Source organism: Peromyscus eremicus, chromosome 3 (assembly GCF_949786415.1).
Source record: "Peromyscus eremicus chromosome 3, PerEre_H2_v1, whole genome shotgun sequence".
Classification (NCBI taxonomy): domain Eukaryota; kingdom Metazoa; phylum Chordata; class Mammalia; order Rodentia; family Cricetidae; genus Peromyscus; species Peromyscus eremicus.
Window position 1 is genome coordinate 121,042,739 of NC_081418.1, and position 20,477 is coordinate 121,063,215.

The following is a 20,477-nucleotide window of genomic DNA, read 5'->3' on the forward strand; positions in this document are numbered from 1 at the left end:
CCAGACTTAACCTATAGGGAAGACTTTGCTGATTGCTACAAGAAGAGATTAGGATTTTCTTAGTAAAAGGAATCTCTGTGGCCCAGTCACTACACAGAGGAAGGAAAATTGTTCACACATTTGTAATATCTTTCTGATTTGTTTTTTTGTGAAATAAATCTCTATGATGTAAAACATAATAACCATGATTTTTATTTGTTAAAGTGGGTAGTGTTGCTCTTACTTATATATCATCCCATGAGAACATAGGAAACTTTAATGAGAAAAAAAGAATGGCATTTTAACTAACATAGTGTCTGACATACACTGAGGCATACCTTGCTGGCTTAGTCCACATAGAAGCAGTATAACTTCCAACCCTAAAAGGCTGTGCTGAGCTTGAGAAGTTCATGCCTGACTGAGCATGGATCTCTAGTCAATGCTCCCAATCTTGATTTAGGGAAAATTTTAGTGATATTCTCTGAAAGAAACCTTTTTTTGAGTATAGCTGCTATAATATGAATTTTAGATATCTTTCAAAACCCACTTGTTAAAGACTTGGGCCCCAAAGTGGAGCTACTGAAAGGAAGCAGAATGGTTTGGACATGGTGTTTGGTTCCACCTAATGGCAGTTGAGGTAGTCAACTGCCCTGCAGATAGTTCTGAGAGTTCAATCTGTGGTTTGAATCTGCCATGCACTCTTACCATAGTATGCTGCTTCATCATAGTGCCAAGCAGAAATAATGAGCTAGAGCATCTAAAATGTAAGCCAAAGTAAAACTTTTGTCTTTGTAAGTTTGTTTATCTTAAGCATTTGCTATAGAGGCTAAAAGCAGACTAATACAGAAGAAGCCTAATGGTCCTAGCTGTTCTTCCATAAAATGTTACCAATGAACTCTTAACAATACATTACATATTGATCTATTCTTTTCGGCTAAGATTACATTCAACATCAAGTAAAAAAAACTTTATATGCTAGGACATATCTCTTGTATGCATAGAGCAAACCAAATACAACTAGTTGCAGTTTCCAATGTAGGTTATATTAAAAAAAACACAGCATAATCTCTAAAAACAATTTATAAACATCTGTCCTTAAACTCAAATATAAGTGCAGTCTTCACACCCATCAAGGGAACTTCTCTTTTCAATAGACAGAAAGCACTACAGAGAATCATAAATAATCAAAATGCAGAGCTATGGATCCCAATCCCAATGGATACAAAACAGTCCTGCATCTAAGGCTCAGGGGACATTGCAAAGAGAGGAAAGACATATTTTAAGAGCCAGATGATCAGGGTGTTTACTGTAAGAATGTGTCTCTTAGTAATGTAAGAAGCTACACACATAAAGTCTCTACAGGATGACTTCCCAAACATGAGCTGAGCAAGGATGATACCAGCAGACATGCTAATGTAGACAAGAAAAACCCATGAGCCTTCAACCTCGCAAAAAGAACTATAGACAACCAAGGAAAGCTGGGAGAAAGATAAGTGATCTTCCCCAGGGAAGAATACACCAACTGGTTGTCCAGTGACAAATGATCAGCCATGAAAACATGTATATAGTAACATTATATTGACTGAACATGTTATATTTAGGAAAATATACCTATATACATACACATATGTGTATGTAATCACTAGTAGTTAAAAAATAGAGGCAATGAATTTGAATGAGAGTGGAGAGAGGTGTATATGGGAGGGTTCAGAGGGAGGAAAGCAAAAGGGGAAATGTAATTATAGACTGTATTATAATCTAAAAAGTAAAAGAATATTTTCATGTAAAAAGAAATAACATGAAATTACATAGACTGTTTTATTGTTATGTGCTTCATGCAGTTTTCATGAAGCTATCAATTATTGTGGGATGTTATTAAAAAATCACAGGGCAATGGACACGTTTTTGTTGCTCTTTTTATAGAAAAAAACTTCAAGGCTTCTATCTTGTTGCTAAATCAATTTAACAGCTTCACAAGTTCCAAGTCTGAATTTTGAATTTTATTTTCTTCAGATAAAGAAATTAACAGTTATTAAAATACACTTACAAAAGATGTTCTGAGAGCTATTATATTTGGGCACCTTTACATATTATAATTATTTATACCCTTAACCTTTGCTTTGCAGTTTTTAAAATCATGCATGCGTGGGTATGTGTATATGAAGTCTCTGTATATGCATGCACATGTATGTTTATGTGTGCATGTGTGCACATGCAGGCACACACACAGGTATTCATTTGCCATGGTGTGCACATGGAGGTCAGAGAGAACTTCAGGTGTCTGTCTGTCCTCACTCCCCCTCCCCACCTTGTTTGCAATCATGCATCTTGTGTTTGCCACTACATCATCGAAGCTAGCTGTCCCATGAGCTTATGGAGATTTTCTTGTCTTTGTCTCTCATCTCACAGGTGTAGCAGTAGGGACTTTATATGTGTTTTATCATATCCAGCTCTACTTGGGTTGTAGGCATCTGAACTCAAGTGATCATGCTTGCAAGGCAGGAACATTACGTACTGAACTTTCTCCACAGCTGGCAATTATAAAACTGATGAATTTAAAACTCAATTAGTATGACTCCATGACAAGATAAAATACACTCAAACTGGACTCAGGAAAGTTGATCTCCTGGGCTTCCCTTCTTTTTTCTTTCCTGGGCATGTCATTTAAGGAGAGATGTGAATGTCTTTGAGCTTTGGTTGAATTTGTATTGAGAGACAATTACACACACACACACACACATGATATGTACAAAATGATGATGGAATGAAATGAAATGATATTTGTGAAAAGACTTTGTGAGCTAGAAATCATACAAATTTGTGAAACAGGTCTTTTGTAGCAAGCACATCTGGCAGTTTGTATCTTGTTCCTTCACCAGATCCTATATCAATGGATGCTTTAACACAATCTTTTTTTCCACAGTCCCATACTTTCCCTCTCTTTCTCACTCCCCCATCTCCTCTCTCTCTCTCTCTCTCTCTCTCTCTCTCTCTCTCTCTCTCTCTCTCTCTCTCTCTCTCACACACACACACACACACACACACACACACACACACACAAAACCCAACACAGGGCACGATATGAATCGTGATGTTAGTTTGAGAGAAACATTTTGCCCATTGCAGCAAAAGCAACTTCTGACCATATTTCTTCATCCTCTGTGGGTGGGTGGAATGAGAGGAAATCTGGATAGAAATGTTGAAAAATGAGAACAGCTGACTGAACCTTGGCATGCGTTCATTGAAGTTTTATTTCTTCTGTGCAAATCTGGAGAACTCAGTTTGATAACAGGCAAAATTTAGAGCAAAATAAAATAGTTTCTCCAAAGGCTTCAGGAGTTATCCATTTCAAACAGTATATCTGTGTTGAGAGTTGCAATAAGAAATGGCTAGACCATCAATTCTGAAGCTCTTCTGAGAATTAGATGTTGACAAAGTGACTCTTTTCCCATATGTTGCCGATGCCCCTATCTCTTCCACAATTCCTCTAGGCACTAACTTTATGTATTTATATCTTAGTAGTGCTTTTACTGAGAAAACTTGCTTTGATGATTGTGAAGTTAGTAAATCATGAGAACCTTGTACTGTTGTTGGGAAAAATGATGTAGTGGGATGAAACTGAGTGTGAGACAAGATAACTAAATTAAACTCAGTGGAAGCTGGGTTATGGCCTGTGATTATCTCTAAAGCAACTACTCAAGGACCTCAGTAGAAGAAACAGATGAATGATTTGAAAGGTAAGACCCAGAGTCTGTTTAAAGGACACATACCTCCAGCTTTCTCAGTTCTGGCTATAATGTCTAGGTCAGTTGAATGCAGAAAGAGACTTCTGAGATCATTTGGGAGTCTTGCTCTCCCCATGATTCTTAGGTGAACCAAATATTTGAACAGTTTGATTGACAAACTCTATTCTTTCAAATCTATTGCTTGAGATAGTAAAACACAGATATTATGAAAGGGAGAATGGTAGAATCAGAGGGTTTTAATTGCAGAGTGAGCAGGCTTAGTAGAGAGAGAAGCAGAAATGAGAGTTAACACCAAGAATTTGAAAGAGCTATAGGAAAACATATCACATTATAAACTTTTTAAATACACACACACACACACACACACACACACACACACACACACACACACACAGTATTTTGCCACTTGGAGTGACAATGCTCCATGCAGGAGTCATAGACTACCTAAAAATATTCCCCGTGCCTGGCATGGTAGATCATCCTTCAAGTTAACACTCAGGTGGGGTGAACAAGAGGTTTCTCAAACAATATAGGCTACTGCTTTTGTTCTTGGCTACCTCCCAGAGTTGAAGGTAAGACTCCATTGCTGAAGACAATGCACATTTTAGGCACAAGATTTGGAGAAATCTAACTGGACTGGAAAGGACCTAGAACTCTCCTTGAAAATTCTAACCCTCACGGTACTGGATGTTGCTATTTAAGCTGCCAAGGGAGGAAAGCGATCAATAGTTCTACCTAGCTGTAGCACTTGAGATCCACAGCAACAGCCAACCTGATAGGTATCCCCAATGGGGCAATGGTGGCACTTTCATCTTGGAGGTAGCCAACAGTTCTCTAATTTGACTTCAAGCTTACTCATAGGAGAGAATTCATACCAGGTACCATAAATCTAGCTGGCTACCTGTGGCTGGAGAAATTATAGATCATAGAAGAGAACCTATTGCTCTTTTTCTAAACCAGTATAACTTCTAACTGTATGGTATATGATTATCTTTAAATTACTCATCAAAGGAGATTCTTTTTTGCAAAAGATCAAGATTATTACAATGCAATCCTATACCTAAGACTCAAGGAACATTTTTGAATGGGGTAAAAAGAGGGTAATAGAGTACCAGAGTGCCTGCTGATAGATAATGTATTATAGACAGGACAAAGGTGATATTACCCATGAAACTGCAAAAATATGGTTGCTTAAACAGGACCTTCAAAATGTAAATAGTTTACATCTCAATGTAGATGGAGGAAATCTCAGAGGGTTCCACTCCTAGTCAAAGAGCTATAGTCAATGGCTGCTGAGAAAGTTTCCCTAGGGATTCTAAAATAAATAAATGAATAAGTAAATAAAGAAATACAATTAAATGAAAAGAAAAATAAACTACTTCTTTGTAAGTGAAGCCACAAGAGTCTGTTGAAAGGGTATCAAGTATTTACTAAGATACAAAATGGGGAGAATATGCACTCAGGGATACAGAACTGCAGCCATGGACCTCTGTTTTGCCTAGGGGTTTAATAGAACCAACAGTCTGACCTCCAACCACCACCACCACGAGAGAGAGAGAGAGAGAGAGAGAGAGAGAGAGAGAGAGAGAGAGAGAGAGAGAGAGAGAGAGAGAGAATGTGCTCTCTCCTCAGTTTTAAGCAGTCATATACCCAGAGAAAATAATGCCTCTATCAAGCCAGATACCCCAAGGTCATTGGCTAGTGAATTCCCACAACACTTCTTCACCTTAGCAGTTTCTTGCATATGGAAAGGGGGTGAAGCTATGGAGTTTGTTTCTTGTCTGCTGTTAGGAGGCCCAAAGGAGTTATTACTACATAGATCCTGTTTTCAAATAACTCAGATACCATTTTAGAAATTTGTGATTTTTTTTTCTGTTTTTTTCCCAGTAATGATATTGGAGATACAATTAATGGATGGAAGCAACAGATATCAGATGTTCTAAAGTTACTAAAATTAGCTACTAACAAGAATTCTTTGTGTTGAATAGCTATCGATGGCACCCTTTCTATTCTGTCTATATTTAGCTCAGAGCTAATGTCTGTAAAGAAAAAGGTGGTTTCCCTGCTTTCAGAATGTGACTTCCCTGAGGACAAATCTACTCTATCAACTGAGGAAGGCTATATGTTGTTTTGTTTGAAATATTTATCAAGTATAGATGAGCATTACAAAGAATTAGTTGCCAGTGATAGTGTCACTTGTGGAATTTAGATTTGGGATGTGCCTACGTGAATTTAGCCTGCTTGTCACAGTTACCGTCATTCTGATTCTATGTGTGGGACACACACTTGACTTCATAGCCTCTTTAGGCCAGCTGTCCCCCTCTTTGCATATTGATGTGGGTACTGTGTTATCAGTTGCTCTGATTTAGTCTCTGGGTATTGTGATGATATTATTTGATTTGCGATTATATATGTAGGCTAGGATATATTATCTATGAATCTCATTTCCAGATGCTGAATATTAAACAAAAAGGTATTATCAAAGGGAGACAACTAATAGACTAAGAAATAGTGGGGTTCACTCTTTTGACTCTATAATGCATTACATAAAGAATCTTTGATACCCCAAAGATGTAAAAAAAAAAGCTGAAATCCTGTGATGCACTTTAAAAACCTCTGAACCAACCAAATTTATTTTCTTTACCATTGGTGAGCATGAGCTGTTTTTATGTAGTGTCATCCTAGGCAGCACAGAGCAAACCATATTTTCTTGTAGCCAACCCATGGCTCTTTTGTAATAAATTACTAGGTAATAAACTTAGTCCAAGCTTCTTAGAGATAGAAAAGGCCACAGAAATTCAGACAAGCTCTCTAACAGGAAAATAATTTCTTAGGCAAAATCATATACAAATTCAAGATTTGTTTCTTCAGTGTCTCTGGAGATGGAAGAGTTATTACCATACAGAATTTGTTTTCAGTGTTCTATGAAAAATTTTAGAAAGGTCAAAGTAAAATGTCACAACTTCAAATTCCATCCTCTTGTCCAAATTGAGTTCTCATTAGTAACACAGAGCCAGGTTCTACTCCTCTACATAATGGGTTTGACAAGAAGGAGTTGGTAGAGTGGAAATGAGCCAAAGAACCACCAAAGAGAAGTAGGAAAGTGGGAACTCATTGGTGTTTCTGCTGAGGTTTTTTTTTTTTTTTGGTGTAGGTCTGGTCTAGGGTCACAGCAGACATGTGAAAAGTGTGTACTCAATGGTGGTTATGCTAAGGACCTTATGACACAAATCTGGCCTGATCCCAGAGACAAAGGAAGACGGTGAATGTTTTCAATTCCTACACAGACTCCTTTAGCTACTTCTCCTTCAAAATAATGATTAACTTGAAGTTATACTTTCAGAGGAGATAGCATATAAGAGAGAAGCACACATGGAACAATAGAACATAGGTAAGTATGACTTTATAACATTATACTCTTGGGTTTCAGTTTGTTATGCATCCTGTGAAAGAAAGAAGACACAACCTCAATACTATCTCTTCAGGTATCATTGAAAGCTCGATAATTCCACAATGCAAGGAAAGGAGAAATTTTCTACCTCTTTTTATCATTTCATCATCTATTGTACAGGAGCTTACACTTACTTCAAACCAATAGAGGAGTGGGCATAACACAGGTGTGGGTATAACATGTGTGTACTTGCTGGTTCCTAACTGGAAATCTTTCCACTCACACTTCTATTATTCCTGGTAACTCACATTCTGCCTTCAGTTTCAGGTGTTAGCCCACATATCATCTGCTCAGCAGACCATTCTTGTCATTTTCAAAACCTAGCTGTCTCACCCCTACCTACCCATTTCTATGGGTTGGGTAGCTGCTTTACAGTAATTGATAAGCGTTTTTGCTGCTCTGATATTCATCCTCTGATCTGTCATTGCTGTTAATGTCCTTGTCCTAAGAACATGTAACTTTGACAAAGTTCTGGAGTTAATTTTCCTACTCACTTTCATACATTCAGTATTTTTAGCTGAACTTATAATATGATACATGCTCAATAAATATATGCTGGATAAATAAATAAGGAGAAAGAGCAGAGCTTTATAATTGAGTTCTGTTTTACTTTTCCAATTTGTACAGAATTTTTCTTCTTTCTTCCAGGTTTGAAAATACTTCATTCCATTCATGATATAGCCCATACTCACATCTTTGGATATGCTCTACTTTAATTTTCTTTCTTTCTTAAAATATGATTCTTAGCACAGAACACAGAACATAGTGAGTGTATCTTTGGCTCAGCAAGCTTTGTGACCCAAAGACTTAGTGAGGGTGTGGAATGTTCTATTTTTACCCCCAATGTTACTTAAACTCTGAAAATGGCAGAATATATCTGTATCCTTTGTTATTCTTTTTATGTAGATTAATTTCCAGTTATTTTCATGTGTTTGGTTTTCTGGACTCTACTTCTTTGTTTACTCAGATTTTGAACCAGAAGTTCATTAAGCAAAATAATATCATTAGTGCTAAGTTTGCTGTGTGTCTTTTGGCATACAGTTCCTTCTTATATCCACAGCTAAGTGTTACCCTGTACACTAGATCACACATTAACTTTTCCCTCTATCATTTTTATTGAATGCTCATTTAAAAGTATTCTGATAGGGGTTGGAGAGATAAGTTAAGCCAGTAAAGTACTTATCTACTAACCCTGAGCACCTGAATTTGATCCTCTGATACTTATGTAAAAAGGCAAGCAAAGTGGCACACAATTTTATTTCCAGCACTGGAGAGCTGGAGACAGGTCGATTCTTGAGACTTGATGGCCAACCATTCTAATCTCCAGACTACTGAAGATTGTCTTAGAAACAAGTTGTTTAGCAATTTATGGAACAAAATCTGAGACTGATTTCTTATGTCTAAGTATGCATCACATGCACATATACAATGCTTCCCCTGTCAAATACACTGAGGACTTTGATTTTGAAAGACAGCCAGGAAATGTATGATTCCCACTGTAGCATACTTTCATGGTTCCTAGATTACTAGATAATCATTACTTACTATTTTTTTTTTTTTGGTTTTTCGAGACAGGGTTTCTCTGTGTAGCTTTGCGCCTTTCCTGGGACTCACTTGGTAGCCCAGGCTGGCCGTGAACTCACAGAGATCTGCCTGGCTCTGCCTCCCGAGTGCTGGGATTAAAGGCGTGCGCCACCATCGCCGGCTACTTACTATTCTTGCAAGTAAGACAGATATTTTAAGTGTTCTTCAATAGGTCTTGCAGTTTCTAAAGCCTCATCTGAACATTATTTTTTTAATATACTACCTCATTCTATATTTCTGAAAATGTGTAGAGATCAAATTATTCTTTAATTGCAGAAGTACTTCATGATTTAAATGAATCCCACCATGAATATATTTGTTAAGTAGTAACAAATTAATTCTATTCATATATAACACTGATTCAAATTATTCATTTTTCTCTGATGTAATTATAAGCAGTGTGCTTCATTATTAATCACCTAGATAAAGGATAAATCACCAAAGACACTCAGAAATGTCCATGATTTGAAATTGTGATTTGGATAACATTTTAGTCGGTGGCTTGTTCACTGCAAAAGTCAAGCATTTGACAAAATATTTTTTTCCTTTGAGAAAAATCAATGTCATTTTTCTGCAGGACTTCCCTCATTTAGGGACTCTAGTTCATTATAATGGCATCTGTTGAGATGAGCAGATGTGGCTAATTTTATTTATTCCTTTAATGATTATTCATTATTTAGACCCAACAGACAATAAAAACTAAAAGCCCTTAAAGGATTTTAGGTTAAAAAGAAATGTCCATGCTTCCATCACTCCAGATTTTTGTAAAATATAGGCTGTCTTAGTTTGGTTTCTATTGTATTGACTAATAGCAAATTGGGGAAGAATAGGGTTAACTTGGCTTTCAGGTTGTGGTCCATCGTCAAAGAGAAGCCAAGACAGGAGCCTGAAGCAGTAAACATGGATGATTTCTATTTATCAGTTGGCTCTCCCTGGCCTTCTCAGATAGCTTTCTTATATAACCCAAGCCTATGTGCCTAAGAATGACACCACCTACAGTGGAATGGGCCCTTTCACATCAAGTGGCAGTTTTAAAAATGTTCCACAATCATGGACACAAATCAATCTGATTGAAACAATTTTCCAGTTGAGGTTCCTTTTCTTCAGGTAACTCTAGGTTTGTATTAAGTTGACATTGAAGCTAACTATTACATGGATGGACTTTGACACTAATTGATACGCTACTACTAAATTTTAAATATAACTAAATTGACTCTAACTTTCCATCTATATGCCTCTCCTCTGACATCACTTATTATTGATCAAAAGGCTCCAAGTGAAAGTGCTCATGCTAAACTTTCTCCCCAGCATCAGTTTCCACAGTGAAGCTCTAACATCCTGTCGAGGAACTTGTCCAGTTCTATTGTACAAAATTGATTTATATATGCCTTACATTGGGATAAACTCTCTGAATATATCATTTTCTAGCTTTAATGACATGAATTAATCCCTCTGCTTCCCCAGTTTAGGCTCATTTGGGGAGGTTTTGAGGAATTTCCCAGGTTTTTCCTAAAATCAGGTCCCTGTACTGAAAGAAATACTTTTGAAATGTTTATTACTATTGCTGTGGATGTGTTCATCCATGCCCACATATGCCGGGACATCCATTTGGAGATCAGAGGAGAAATTTCCAGAGTTGGTTCTCCCCTCCACTGTAGTTTCCCTGGACTAAACTAAGGCCACCAGGCTTACCCAACAGATAATTTTACCTTCTGAGCTGTATCACTGTCCCTGAAAGAAATACTTTTATTACTTACCTATTATATGTAGACAATATGAGAAATAGACATTTTATTTTTCTTAATAGCCCTGACCCTGGAGAGAGCATTTTATTACTGTTCTTATGATGGGGAAGTAGAAACCACACTTGTAAGGAATAAGCCCAGTGATAAAGCTAATATACGGCAACATTATCCAGGCACTTTCATTTATTGGTCCCAACCACGTTAATTAAATTAAAATTTGCTACATTTCCTGCAAATGTGAACTAGTAAGTGGAGCCTGTAAGTACAGACTGAGATAAGCTTAACATTTCATCCTGGAGAGAGATCAATGAAGTAGTGACATTGGTTTTTAATAGACATTTATGCTGATAGTAGATGCCCACCTCAGGAAGAGTCAGTCACAGTCGGACTGAAGATAGCTCTAGAAGGTGCACAGAAGAAATTCTACTGCTCTCAAATGTCAGTCAAAGAATATTTATCGAGAACCTACTGGGCATTCAATGCCGTGTTCTCTTCCACAGAAACAACTGTAGAGACCAGTGTCTGAATATGAAAAATACTGTCACCTAACCACAGAAAACAGATACTCTGTAGAAAGAGCAGGAATGTGAATGGATGTGGTCATTTTGGAATGAAACTTAGTAATAGATTTTGAAGATTTTCTATTAGCATATATAAATCATACACAATCATGTTTCGTTATGACATTTGTATTTTGATCATACAAAATGTGGTCATTCTGACCACACTGCCTGTTACCCTGGCTTGTCCCCTTCCCTTTTCTGCTGATAACCTTCCTTTTCATAACTATCCTCCATTCTACTTTTTATGTATTCATTATTTTGTGTGAGCAATGAGTGTGTAGAGTTGTTTACAGAACCATGGATGAGAGTTTGATCGTTTGTTTACAGAACCATGAACCGCCTTACCACTTAACAATGGTTCTCTCTCTCTCTCTCTCTCTCTCTCTCTCTCTCTCTCTCTCTCTCTCTCTCTCTCTCTCTGTGTGTGTGTGTGTGTGTCTGTCTGTCTGTCTGTCTGTCTGTCTGTCTGTGTGTCTGTGCATTAACTAGTAACTGGATACAGATACATATCAGGAAGGAGTGAGTTACCTGAGCCCATCCTTGTTCCATGATAGAATGTTGTCTAGCCCACACTTATGCAGGTTAATTATAGGCATTGTGAATTTAGGAGTGCAGACACCATGTCTTGTTCATGGTCAGTATTCCTCACTTTTTCCCACTCTCTTCCCTGTTCTTATATTCTGACTCTCCTTTTGTGATTTTCCCTGAATCTTGGAGGGGTGACATAGATGTCCCATTTACACTCATTTGTTCTGCATACTTTAACCAGTTACTAACCTCTGAAATTTTGTGGTTGCCTGTTAGATGTTGTACATTGAGATACTTTTCTATATTGAATCACTTCAGGGACCCTGAAATGTAGCCAATAATACCATTTTGATGGATAAGGAAATTAAACCTCTTGCCTGGAGCCATTTGGCTCAGGAGTGGGATGATGGCTGTGGAACTCATGATTTGAATCAAAATCATTTGAATAAAAAATTCTATATCTTTTCCCAGTAGAGTCAGCTAGGGCCTAGCTTGGATGCAGATCTAATATTTATCTATAATCAACATCATGTCCCATATTAGTTTATTAAATCTTTCCAGAAGTATAGATCTTAATCAGGAATCAGAAACAGTTGGAAATGAACTCTGACTGGAACTGAAATGCTTCTCAAAAAGGGCACTGGAGTAATGACCAATGTCAAAAAAATGTAGGAGAAAGTTTTTTATCCCTGGCTCTCTTTCAGTCTCTGTGAGGAAGATAGAGAGGTGAGAAGAGAGTAACAGGTGTTGTGGGATTGTAGTTAGACTTTCCTTTGGGCTGCCAGCTCCCAAATAATGACACTGAGACTTATTAATTATGAAAGCTCAGCCTTAGCTTAGAATTGTCCCCTAGCTCTTATAACTTAAATTAACCCATTTATTTTAATCTACATTCTGTCAAGTGGCTCATTACCTCATCTCCATATTGCTTGTTCTGCTTCCTCTGCATCTGGCTGGGGATTCTGCTGTTCTTCTTCCCAGAATCCTCTCTGTCTCCAGAAGTCCTGCCTACACCTCCTGCCTAGCTATTGGCTGTTCAGCTTTTTATTACACCCACCACAGCAATACATTTTCACATAGGGTACAAATATCCCACAACACAGGATGGATCATCATTCGTCCTAGTCAGGATCAGACATGTGGTCCATACATTTTTTTTTTAAACCAATCTGCTTTCCATGCTTTCTCCTCCCTCTCCTCCTCCTCTTACTTCTCTTTCTCTTTCTGGCCTCTTCCTCCTTTTCGTTCTCCTCTTTCACCTTCTACTATTTATACCCCTCCTCCTTTTGCTCCCCCTCTTTCTCCTTCATGTCCTTATCTGCCTGTCCTCCTACTTGTCCTTTTTCTCCTCCACCACCTCTTCATCTACCGCCAGCACATCCTCTTCCTCCTTCTTCTCACCATCCTCCTCCTCCCTCCTTTTGTTGAGTACTGGTGAGAAAACACAGGAACTCCTGCATGCTCTGTGGGTGCTCTTACCTCTGAATGACAGTTCTAGCCTTTCTGGCTTCCTTTACACCTTTTGTATGAATTGGCTTTTGCTGAATTGCAAACAGCCCAGACTTAGCAGCTTGAACACTCATATTTTTTTTTTTTTTTAATTCAGTGGTTTCTTTGGATGGTTCTGAGATGGGAAAGTTTCTCCGGAAGTCATTGGTTGGTTTGCAATTTGGCACATTCTCACATAATACACATAACTAGGGGCAAGTTTGTCTCTTCTCTTCTATTATTTTTATACTCATATTTATGAGCATAAAATGAGTTTATGTTTCAAGAAGGCAAAAGCCAAAAAATGTCCAGGTTTCTTGATATTTAAGATGAAAACTCATCTGAAGTTACTTCTGTTTCATCCTTTTAGTCAAATGATATTCTAAGACAAGCCCATATTAAATGTATAATACAAAAATCATAACCTTCCATACGTGGGAATAATTACAAAAATATATTGGTTGTCAGTTTGACTAGATGGATAATTCACCAGAAAAAACTTCTGTATATATCTATGAGGGAATTTCCTGACTATGTTAATTGAAATGGGAAGACCCATCATAAATGTGACTGAAACCTTCTGGTGGTGGCCTATATATAGGTCTAAGGGAAAATGTTTTGCCTTTTGCCTACTGGTTTCAAGTCCCACTGGTTAGTTCATTTACTCTATTGCTGTCATTCCTGCTGCTGCCATCATTGCTGACATCAGAACCTAGTCTCTACAAACTTCTAACGTGTTTTCCAGCAATTGTCTACTCTGTGCCAGGTTGAGACTGGTAAAGCACCAAGCCTTGTGGACTGAACAGGGGCTGAAGAAACACTGACCAGTGGCAAGATTGCTCTCGTGGATATAAAACATGCTCATCAGCTTTCTTCCTTTTTCCTTCTTGCTCCATGCCTGTCAAAAATCTCCCTCTGCTTATCTTGTTACCAAGGAAAATCTCTTAAGAACTTGAACAGATATAAAAAAATAACCCGGCATTTTCAAGGGAAGATGATTGGCACACTTATTGTAGCAATCTCTGTCTGACTACACCTGTCAAAAATGCCTGATTACATTCATAGGGCTAGCGTTCAACAAATTTAGATATACTATATTTAAACAATGCCAAAGACAAATAGATTTCCTGTGTGTTTATCTTTACAACTGACTTCTCAATAGAAAGGGCAAGACTTTCAAGTATTTTTTTATCACCATTATTGTGTGCTTAAAATGCAACAAAATTTAAGTGGAAATTTTAGTAATTGTAGTAAATGATGGTAATGATATCATACATTTAATATTCAATTATTTATTTACTTTTATTTGAGTGTGTGTCTGTATGTGGGTAAGAGCACATGTGTACCAGTGACAGTGGAAGCCAATAGAGGTCATCAGATCCCCTGGAACTGGAGCAATAGGAGATTTCAAGTTGCCAAATATGGGTGCTGGGGTCTGAAATTGGGTCATGTGGAAGATTAGCAAATACACTTAGCCACTGAGGCACTTCTTCACCCCTGATGTTCCTATTCTTGTTTACCATGTGAGAAAACCAAGAGTAAGAGGCTTTAAAACTTACAAATGATAGATCATTAATTTCAAAACAGTACACTTCAACCCATAGCCATGCACAGCACCCTGGAATTAATATTTCCAGAACTGAGTATCTCAACTTAGTCATCTTCAAGGCAGGTTGGATTTTGAACACTGCATTCAGAGCTCCATCCTTATCATTTTAAAATGAAAATATGACTAACTTTGAATATAAGTAAGAAAAAAATACGTGTGGACAAGCAAAAGATTTTATCGAGTACCATTCAAAATGTTTGAAAAACATCATGTAATCAATAGATGTTACTGCTCTGTATATACTGTGGAGAGTGTATTTCATATGATTTTTGAAGGAGATGTTTAGATAAAACTAGAGACATAATAATCTCACTTTCATCATTTCATATCTTTACAAGATCTCCAGTGCACATTGTAAAACTAAAGGTAAGGGTTACTAAGAGATACCAAACAATAATACAGTTCACCAACATTCCATGGACTATTTGAGAAAGGCAGCTCCATAAAAAAAATAGTATAGCTTAGAGACACATGTACATGTAAATAATGCTATTGTTCACTGTGCTTTAAATCATATTTTATGCATATATTCTATGGGTGTGTGATTAATTATTAATTCAAATGTCTTTTCTGTTGAGAGCTGTCTATTTGTTTCTCTATGGTAAGATGATACTGTACTAAATCAGTTTCAGAGGTTTAAACCAAGTAAAAAGCTCATTTATCTCAACCTCATTGTTATCTGATTTGGGTCAGTCTACTCTTAGATAAGTCTGATGTTGCTGACCTAAATAATTTGAATCATTATGATTCAGCCTGATAATAAATTAGCATTCATTATAGGAATTTGTTTTATAATCTGGAACACAATATTCTTGGCCTGTTCATAGCCATATCCTGTGATACAAAATACCTGGTGAAAAATGTTATGGGGTGCACTGTTTCTGTATTCTTGAAACAGTGTCAGGTTACTAAGAGAATTTAGCTTGTGTGGCCCAAAGAAGTATATTTACAATAGTAGATGGAAACCATGGGGAGCTTTTGGTTACAGATAATGAAGGGCTTTCTAATTGTCTTAGATGTCCAGCAATGCCTCAGGAAGCAATAAATTACAATTCTCCAATCTTAGGATCTGCTGAAACAGAAGGATTTGAGGAGCTGAAAGGTTCATGGAACTCAGTTTTTCAACATTTCTGATAAAATCTGCTAAAATGTTTATCCTGTGTTAATGGCAGAATTGTTTCCTCTGTATGTGTATGTGAGTGAATGAGTGTGTGTGTGTGTGTGTGTGTGTGTGTGTGTGTGTGTGTGTGTACATAATATGAAATATTTCTCTATGTAGGTGTGCCATGTATCTAGTACACTAAATAAGTCAGATTAATAAGTGCATATATCACTTTAAACAATTATGGTTTCTTTATGGTGGATACATTCAAAATCTCTTCTAGGATTTTGAAATACACCTTTCAATCCATTATTCCCTAAACCCTCAATCTAGAGTACATTATCTCTTATTTCCTCTCATTTATGTATCACTGCTTCTTTATAGCATCAACATTATTTGCATACTTCTTGCTCACTACTTTCCTCTTAATTATGATTTAAGCTTACTCATAGTCATGGCCTTACAGATATTTTGCTGGCATTTTAGAGTTTACAAATCAATGAAGTGCTCTGTATCCATATGAGAGTTGTGACTGATACTTATCAATCTTAAACACACACACAGTTAGACTTAGATTCAAATATTAGTTCTGACAATAAGTCAAATTACTTACACACACTGATTCCCAGTTTACTCATCCAAAACCCAACTGCCTAATATGGACTCTTGCAAAGATCTAGTGAGTATGTTATTTTTAATGGTAGTTATCTCATGATCCTAAGCATTCATTTGGGCTTGTAAAATTTGCAACCCCTTCACCTGGTTCAGTCCATAACAAACATGTACATGCATAAATTATGTGATGTTTTGTTTTTAATCACTTTTTATGGGTCTTCTTGAGCTGCTAGGTTTTTGCATTATTGTTCCTTAGAATTTAGCACAGATGAAGAAGGATAGCAAAGAAAGAGATACCTTGACAGATTGAACCATTATGGGTTATGGAGAAATCTGGAACTAGGGAAATCCCAAGGAACTCACAAGGATATCCCCAGCTAAGACTCATGGCAATGGTGGATAGGGTACTTGAACTAGCCTTACACTGTACTCAGATTGGTGTTTATCCTAATTGTCATCATAGAACCCACATCTAGAAGCAGATGCAGAGCCCCACATCTAAGCACCTAGTCAAGCTCCTGGAGATCAGTTGAAGAGAGGGAGGAGGGATTATAGGAGCAAGGGACTGGGGTCAGGATTATGATGGGAAAAACCACAAAGATAACTGATCCAAGCTATTGGGAGCTCATGGACTCTGGACTGACAGCTAGGGAGCCTGATGGAACTGCACCAGGCCCTCTGAATGTGGGCGACAGTTGTTTGAATTGATGTGTTTGTGGATCCCCTAACAATGAGACCAGGACTTATCCCAGCTACATGAACTGTCTTTTTAAAGCACATTCCCTATGGCACAATGCCTTACTCAGTCTTGATGGGGGGCGTGGGGCAGGGGTTGGTCCTGCATCAACTTGGCATGCTAGCCTGTGTTGACTACCAAAGGGAAGCCTTATGCCCTATGAGGAGGGGTGGGGGTGGGATGGAGGGGAGGTGGGAGAGAGTGGGAAAAGGGGAGGGAGCAGGGACAGGGGTTGGTTTGTAAAATGGAAAAAAAAATAAATAAAGGAGTTAAAAAGAAAAGAATTTAGCTTTCTGCCTTCTCATTCATGATAAACTCACATATGCCAGAGCTTCAAAACTGTTGATCCTCTGAAATTTGTGTATGCTTGATACTTTAAGGTTTAGAGGTATTTCAAATGCCACACATCTGAAACTCAGTTTCTTCTTAGCTTCCAATGAGAATATTTTTCTTCATTTCATGGAGTTTTACCACTTAATCACCCATGTGCAACAGTCTGCTTGGATTTTATTTTCCATTTCCTCATAATCTTGGAAATGAAGAAATGTTACAGTATATTTTGGGAATTCTATTTCCCGATTTTACAGTTTTCATGATGTACCTCAGTGTATTCCTTTCTTTCCACATTTGCTTCCAGAACTTTCAGTAAAACCACCCAAATCTTGGAATGAACAACTGTAGTTACTATTATGTCCAGATCACAGGGACCCCAAAAAGACCACCATGGAGATCAAATTCTGTATGTAAAAAGCAAAGAGCCTTTATTTTCATGCTCAGAGCTTAGACTCTCTGTCCAAAGCAGCTGTGAGAGCAGAGGGCTCTGAGCCCAGGCAGGGTGGGGTTTTTATCATAGCAGAGGTTGGGGTGAGTGGATTTCCAGGGTTCAGGACTGTGATTGGCTGACATTTGTCTAGGTGTATAGGGAATGTTTGGAATGTCAGGTATTTCCCTTTAGATGCAGGCTTCCCTGGGTGGGGTCAGCTTATGGCTTTTCCTGGGTTCAGGTGTTGCCTGCCAGAAGCTGTGTTTGGGCTTCTAAACCTGTCATGGCAGCTGTGTGGTCAAGCTGTTTTGGGCCACCCCCAACAGTTACCTCTTCATGGATTTCCCTGATAGCCCTTTATCTACTGCAATTCATTTTTCAAAGACCAAATAAGTATATTCCTTTGCTTTTTGATTCATTAAGACAATAATAAATTTTGTTTTGAAATAATTATAGTAATTATAGACTCTTCAAAAAGTAATACAATATTAGTTAAAATATCATTTAAAATAATATTTTTAGAGTTCACATCTGGTTATGTCTCTGTCTTGCTTAAACTCATTTAGAGGTTTCTTACTTTCCTTAGGATAATAAATATTGTCATTGTGGCTATTAACCTGAGTATACCTCTGACCTCCTGTTTCTTTAGCTTCTTTTTTATTTCCCTTCTCCCTTCAACTCATGGTGCTCCCTTTTTTCTGAATTTCTGTTCCTTTTCCATCAGAAACTCCTTCTGGCCTAATCCCCTTTCTATGTGCTACTTTCTGCTGATTCCCCCATCAATCCATTAACCCTAAATCCTCAAACTAGAGTTGATTCCTCTTTGAATTCTTCTTATTTATCTCTCACTTTTCTTACTTTTTATTTTCAAAGCTGTGTAAATAAGAGAATAATAACTCAAAAAGTGTATTTTCTTAGAAAAGATACGTTTTAATTAAAACGTAACTATACCACTCCCCACTTCTTCTTCCTCCCTCTAAACTCCCCCGTATCTCCCTGCTCCCTTTCCTAGTGATGGTCTCTTTTACTCTGATTTATGTACATTGTGCCTGCTTTTGCTGCGTGTGTATATGATTTCAAGGTTGATGGATTTGTATTATATAATCAGTTTGGGAGCTCCTTACTTGGAATGACTAGCTCTTCCTATCTCAGCAGTCTTTAGTTGCTGCAGTTCTTTACCTAGGGGTGGGAAAACATGAGATTTCCCCCTTTCATGTAGCGCGTCTATTGATATTGCCACTGTTCGGTTCAGTTTTTTTTTTTCTATACACCATCAACTTGTGAGTTTCTTGTTTGTGTGGCCGTCTTTATAACTGTACTATAAACCTGCCCATTATCTTCATGTCACTGCCATGCAGATAAGTAGATATCTTAGAATTTTCAGATCAATGAAGTCTCATGTGTCCATGAGAGAGAGAGAGTTGTGGTGGATATTTACAACTTCATTTAAAAAACTCAAGAGTTCAAACAATTACACTTGCATTTACATATTAGTTTGGCCTGTTAATTCAATCAAATTGCTTACATATACCGAGACACAGTCTACTCATCCAAAACCATGTCACACTTTGCAGACTCTTGCAAAAATAAAGTGGGTAATAGTATAGAATCACTATAGATAAGCAGTCAGGTCTTTGGTACAATGCTTTTTAAAATGTGTTCATTAGGAAAGCAGCTATGCACAGCAACACATGAGGAAAACCCAAAGAATACAATCCCTCAGTACTCCCCAGAATATACTATACCTTTCCTTCACTTTCCAAATAATATCATGAAAATTTATGACCTTGGAATTTTTATGAGACTTTTTGTACTGTATTCTCTTTTATTTCTTATTGGATTTCAGTTTAATATTCAAAATACAGCTTGAAGCTTCTTTTCCTCTTGTCTTCATCATACTGTGAAACACGATAAACATCAACTCCCTGGGGTGAGATCCTTTTATAGTTTACTAATCTAAGCAAGACAGCTTCTCTTTAGGGTGAAGTTTGAAACTTACATGAACCCAGTTTTGACCCTTAGAATACAGAACAGATAGTAAAATATCCTAAGGCCTGGTAAGTACAGCTCTGCTATCAAATGGAGCCAGTTTTTGTAATTGCCACTAAATGGGAAAAATCAGAGTCATTTTTAAAAACAGTTGTGGTCTTACAAGCCTAATAAAATTGTCTATGAATGATTTCTGAATAAATTTCCATATGAACAATGGGAACACTGACAAATGTCAGCAGAATCAAGGTTTTGAGGTCTCTGGAAATATGGCCTGGGAGATACTGAGGAATGCTAACTGAAGAAAAATAGCTTTTGTAACCTTTGTAAAAATAAAAGGCTGTGTAGCATTTGACTTGTTCTAGCCTTACTACACTAACTCGGAATCAGCCTTGAAAACCAATGTCCACCAATTTTGCTGGAAGCCAGAATAGTAGATCCACTGGAAATGGAAGAAATGGGTTGGAGCTATCTTAAAACATAATTTATAGAATTGTTTTAATGTGATTTGTTTAATGATTTCCTAAAAGATTCTTTTCATGAATCCATCATTTTTTGACTTGACCAAATGTTTTATCA

The 20,477-nt window shown here is 37.4% G+C and overlaps 1 long non-coding RNA gene across 1 annotated transcript in view; it reads left to right on the plus strand.

Moving 5' to 3' along the window:
- The first annotated feature begins 638 nt into the window (after positions 1–638).
- Positions 639–20,477, plus strand: part of LOC131906039 (uncharacterized) — a 40,314-nt gene continuing 20,475 nt past the window's right edge. Inside the window, exons 1-2 of the long non-coding RNA XR_009378109.1 lie at positions 639–743; positions 7,071–7,116. This is a non-coding gene — a long non-coding RNA (uncharacterized LOC131906039). The remainder of the gene's footprint in view (positions 744–7,070; positions 7,117–20,477) is intronic.